Here is a 6,000-nt window from a genome sequence, read left to right on the forward strand (position 1 = left end):
AGCCTGTAATCCCAGTTTCTCAGGAGATTGAGAGAGAAGAATTGCAAATTCAAGGCTAGTCTCACCAACTAAGCAAAACCCTGTCTTAAAACATAAAAGCAAAAGCCCTGGGGAATGTAGCTTAGTGGCAGAGTGCTCCTGAATTTGATCCCCAAGACTGGGGGGAGCTTTTTCTCCAAAATCAAGCACCTATAATTCTTCTGGAAGACATCTTAGACTATTAGAATCACTGTTGTTGCAGAAACGCAGACCCCCAACTGCCTGGGAGTTTATGCTCCTAGTTCCCCTCCCACTGGGGCTAGAAGATGACTACCCCGCCTCTGGTCTGGATACCTCTGAAGCTCATGCACACTCCAGATTGACCCAAATTGAGGGCTCATGCTACATCCACCTTCCCTGGGAATCTGCCTGAAATTGTTCCCTTGTTCATCTTGCTTCTCCATACACTGATCAGTTTATCCTGGAAGTATTTCCTTAATAAATCACGCATAATTACATCCTTATCTCTCTGGGCAAACTGACCTCAGGCACCATCTTGTAATGTTCCAGAAACTCCTTGCCTCCATGAAACATTTACAGACCCTTGGACCAGCTTCTCAGATACATCTTAGATTTGCACAAGGCCTAGGAGCCCTGTGGGAAACACCTCAAACCCACCTTACCATTGAGATTCAAACCTATGCAGAATATCTGAAAGATTGTGGCTCCCCCAGAACCCAGATTAGAGGGAAACAGTGGGCATCTTGCATGAAGATAGCCATGATGAGGAAGGGTCTGGGCAGAGAGGATCAGCACAGTCCTGAGCAGCTGTGAGAGAGATCCAATGTGTGCCAAGAAGGGAAGAAGCAGGAGAGAACCATCGCTTTAGGGGCCAGATGCAGGGCCAGGACTAGGAAGAGGCAAGCGGTGAGACCCCAATGGCACAAAATTCAAGGAGCCACTCAGGGCACTGATATGATCTAAATTTGGCCTCTTGGTGCCTCACATACTTGACCCTTTTCATGGTTCCAACATGCTGAAAGAGAGCTCCTGCCAGCCAGAGAAGAGTTCAGAAGGTGGGCAGAAGTTTGTAGCTTTGAAATAATGGCAAGAGCAGCAGCCCCTGAGAGAGGAATGCTCACTCTCCTGGTGGGATTTCAGAGCCTCAGGCTTTGTGGCTGGGCTCTCTATGGGAGGCCAGTAGCTTCAGCCTCCTGCTTCTCCAGCCTCCTGCTGGGCCTGGCATCTTCCCTGGCCCAGCAGCTCTCCTGGAATTGTGCTCTCTGCCCAGAAAGCTCTATTACTTTACTCCCTTCCAGTTGTTGCCCAAATCAATCTCTTTTTTCTTAATATTTATTTTTTAGTTGTAGTTGGACACAATACCTTTATATATATTTTTTTTATGTGGTGCTGAGGATCAAACCCAGGGCCTCACACTTGCTAGGTGAGCGCTCTACTGCTGAGCTACAGCCCCAGCCCCCCAAAGCAATCTTTAAAGTAGCCAAAAGGACCACCCAAATTAATATTACTACCTTCACCAGCATCTCCCAGCCCCCCCTAAGCCCTTAAACTACTCCACTTTTGTTTTTCCCATAGTACTTGTAATCATCTCGTATAACTAAAATAGTTTAGTCATGTAGTTTAATTTACTTAGTATATTCATTGTTATCTGTCTCTTCCTGCTAGAATTCAACCTCCTCGAAGTTAGTGATCCTTGTTGGATATTCTTTTTGTAAGTCCCCCAAACAGTGCCTGATATATATGGAAGATGCTCAATAAATGTTTGTTGCCTAAATGAATGAATGAAGTTTGGGAGCATACTGGTTAGGATTGCCAGTAGCAAATAAAAGTATAGGAGTTTCATTTGAATTTCAAATCAACAACAAAAAATGTTTAGTATATCCCTAATATTGCATGGAACATTGTTACACTAGAAGAGGAAGAGGAGGAGAAGTAGTAGGGGGAGGAGGAGGAAGAAGGAGAAGGAGAAGGAAAAGGAAAAGGAGAGAGAGAGAGAGAAGGAGAAAAAAAGAAAGAAAGGGAGAGAAAGAAAGAAACTTTTTGTTGTCCACCTGAAATTCAAATTGAAGTCAGCATCCTGTGTTTTTTCTGACCACCCATCCATACTGGTTATAATCACAAGAATAATAATTACCATTTTGGATTGAACAATTCACAGTATTCCAAGCACCGTGTTATAGGTTTACCCACATTTAATCTATGCAACACTGCTATGAGATACCATTTAGCTTCTTTTGCAAAAGAGGCAACAGCAGCAGAGAGAGGCTAAATCCCTAGCCCAACATCGCACAGCTAGCAAGTGAGAAAAAGAAGATAAAAGACCAAGTCTGTCTGGACTGAAAGGTCTAAAAGCAGGTTCTCCTTACCCCAGCTGCCCTCGCATTTGCCTGAGCAACTTCATGGTACCTCTCTATTTATTCCCATCATTACTGTGTCACTCCTAACACCTGCCACAGTGGTTTTTTACCCTTCCAGTCTAATAATTTCAGAACAAAGCATGATAGCCCCAATTGCAAGTAGAAACCACCACAGTGCTTCCTTCAGCCATGGATGCTTACCAGCCCAGACCTCTAAGAGAAAGTAGGGACCTGGCCAGCTTGAGACAAGTTCAGTGTCTGGAATCCAAAGGATGCTGATCCTTTTCAATAAAACTATTGTTAAGTCTTATCAAATCTTCTCTAAGCCAGAAAGAAAGATGTGAAAAAGTTGATTCCTTGTCTTTGAGTCAGAGTCCCTCCATCTGAATATCTATTGGTTGAATATCTATTTAGTTATGCACCAATGGGACACTTTTGATAGGGGCTGCTAAGAACATCACACATAAACTGAAACTTCCCTTAAATATGGTTAATAAATAAAATGCTACTCATTTGACGTTTGTGTATATATTGCTCTTCTCGGGAAGTCAAGTTGTAACAGAGATTATAAACTAGAATGCTAACGAGATGGGGTGATAATATCTATCAGTCAGATGACCCAGGAAAAGCAATATAAGCATAAGGATAAAAAGTAACTGGCCCTTGGCCTCAATGACAGTGATGACAGGGAGTGGTAGAGTGTGGTGAATGGAAAATGTGTGCTTTATCTAAAGGACATGACTATAGCTCCACCCTGGCCTACTGTCAATGTGTGGGAAGACAGGGCCAGTGTTGGCAGATCTACTTTTTCCAGAAATAGTGAAAGTCTTTATTTCATGTGAATATTGGCAACAGTTTTTCAAGTTTAAATATACAGAGACCAAAGAAAATCTACCCAACACCATTTTTTTTTACCTCTGAGTATTAAAAACTAGACAATTTATAAAGTGTGACATCCAACAACTCACTTTTCACCCTTTAAGTAAGTTGTTTATATGTCCATCTGCCCAGCTCTGGGATTTCAGGGGACATATCTTGTTGAGTATTGTTGAGTATTCAGGACCTAGACTCAGTATATACTAAGCAATCAACAAATATCCATCAAATTGAAGTACAATATGACCACCAGCATTGGTCCCCTCGTGGCTATAGTCCTTGGAAACCCTCAAGTGAAAACAGATGGGCATGGGCTCCATATATATGGGGAAATGTATTGACCTCATGATGTATACCAACAGCCCAGGAGTAACTCAAGCGACATCTCAAGTCTAACCCAGTATCTTCTTTAATCCTCTTCTTTCCCCCATCTTCTATCATCAATGCCATCAGCTTTGCATAGTGAGGACCTCTATCAACAAAAGGAAAGGGAGGATTTGGACATTTTATTATTGACCAATAAAAACATTTATTTTTTTTTCTTTTGTAATTGATTTTTTAAAAAAATTAAATGACAGCAGAATGCATTACAAAAAGTCTTATTACACATATACAGCACAATTTTTCATATCTCCAGTTGTATATAAAGTATGTTGACACCAATTCATGTCTTCATACATGTACTTTGTATAATGATGTCCATCACATTCCACCATCCTTGCTAATACCTTGCCCCCTCCCTTTCCCTCCCACCCCTCTGTCCTATCTAGAATTCATCTATTCCTCCCATGCTCTCCCTCCCTACCCCACTATGAGTCAGCCTCCTTATATCAGAGAAAACATTCGGCATTTGTTTTGGGGGGGAAATTGGCTAACTTCACTTAGCATTATCTTCTCCAACTCCATCCATTTACCTGCAAATGCCATGATTTTATTCTCTTTTATTGCTGAGTAATATTCCATTGTATATGTATGCCACAGTTTTTTTTTATCCATTCATCCACTGAAAGGCATCTAGGTTGGCTCCACAGTTTAACTATTGTGAATTATGCTGCTATAAACATTGATGTCACTGTGTCCCTGTAGTATGCTGTTGTTAAGTCCTTTGGGTATAGACCGAGGAGATACATTTTAGGTCAAATGGTGTCTCCATTCCCAGTTTTCCAAGGAATCTCCAAACTGCTTTCCATGTTGGCTGCACCAATTTGCAGTCCCACCAGCAATATATGAGTGTACCTTTTTCCCTACATCCTTGCCAACACTTACTGTTGTTTGTATTCATAATAGCTGCCATTCTGACTGGAGTGAGATGAAATCTTAAGAGTAGTTTTTATTTGCATTTCTCTAATTGCTAGAGATGATAAGCATTTTTCATGTATTTGTTGATTACTTGTTTATCATCTTCTGAGAAGTGTCTGTTCAGGTCCTTGGCCCATTTATTGATTGGGTTATTTGGTTTTTTTGGTGTTTAGCTTTTTGAGTTCTTTATATATCCTAGAGATTAGTGCTCTATCTCATGTGTGAGGGGTAAAAATTTGTTCCCAAGAAGTAGGCTCTCTATTCACCTCACAGATGGTTTCTTTTGCTGAGAAGAAAGTTTTTAGTTTGAATGCATCCCATTTATTGAGTCTTGATTTTAATTCTTGCACTATAGGAGTCTTATTAAGGAAGTTAGGGCCTAAACCGACATGATGGATATTAATTGAGCATTTTATATGATTCCATATTCTTCTCTCCTGTCTTAGCACATCAATTATATTTTCTTTAACTTATTAGTGGTTGCCCTGGAGTTCGCAAAATATATTTATAATTAATACAACTCTACTTTCAAATAATATACTGTTTCACAGGTAGTCAATTATCCTATATTCCCAATTCTTTTCTTAAATACCAATACCATTCTTTCTACTTAGTCATATGCTATACCAACTAAATACATTGTTGTTGTTATTATTATTTTGAGCAAACTATTTTCTGTTAGATCAATTAAAATGAGAAAAATAAAATATTGTATATTATTTGTATTTTATTTATTTATTTATTCTCTAACATTCTTTCTGAGATCTGAGTTTCTGAACTAGAGTACTTTTCCTTCTTTCTGAAGATGTCTTTTTTTGTTTGTTTGTTTGTTTTCTGTATTAGAGATCCAACGCTGGATCTCACACATTCTAGTTAAGAACTCTACCAAGGAGCTATATTCCTGTATCCTTCTAAAAAATATATTTTTACATTTCTTGCAAGATAGACCTCCTGGTGACAAATTCCAAGTTTTGTTAGTCTAAGAAAGTTTATTATTTCTTCTTCAATCTTGAAGGATAATTTCACTACATAAAGAATTCTAGGTTGGTAGTTTTTCCTTCAGCCTTTTAACTTCTCCATTTCACTCTCTTCTCACTTGGGTCATTTCTGAAAAGAAGTTTGATATAATTCTTAACTTTCCTCCTCTATAGATAGGGTATTTTTCCTCTCTGGATTCTTTCAGCACTTTCTCTTTGACTTTGATTTTCTGCAGTTTGAATACGATATGTCCTCAGTGTGAAGCATGAATGACAAGACGAGGTATGAATCCAGATTTTGAGCCTCCTGAATCTGTGATTTTGTATCTGTAATAATTTCAGAAGGGTCTCAGCTACTATTACTTCACATATTTCTTCTATTTCTTTTTCTTTCTTTCTGATATTCCAATTACACCTATATTGCACATCTTGTAATTGGCCTATAATTCTTTAATATCCTTTTTCATCTCTTTTCATTCCTTTTCCTCATC

The sequence above is a fragment of the Marmota flaviventris genome, chromosome 1 (genome assembly GCF_047511675.1).
Source record: "Marmota flaviventris isolate mMarFla1 chromosome 1, mMarFla1.hap1, whole genome shotgun sequence".
Lineage (NCBI taxonomy): Eukaryota > Metazoa > Chordata > Mammalia > Rodentia > Sciuridae > Marmota > Marmota flaviventris.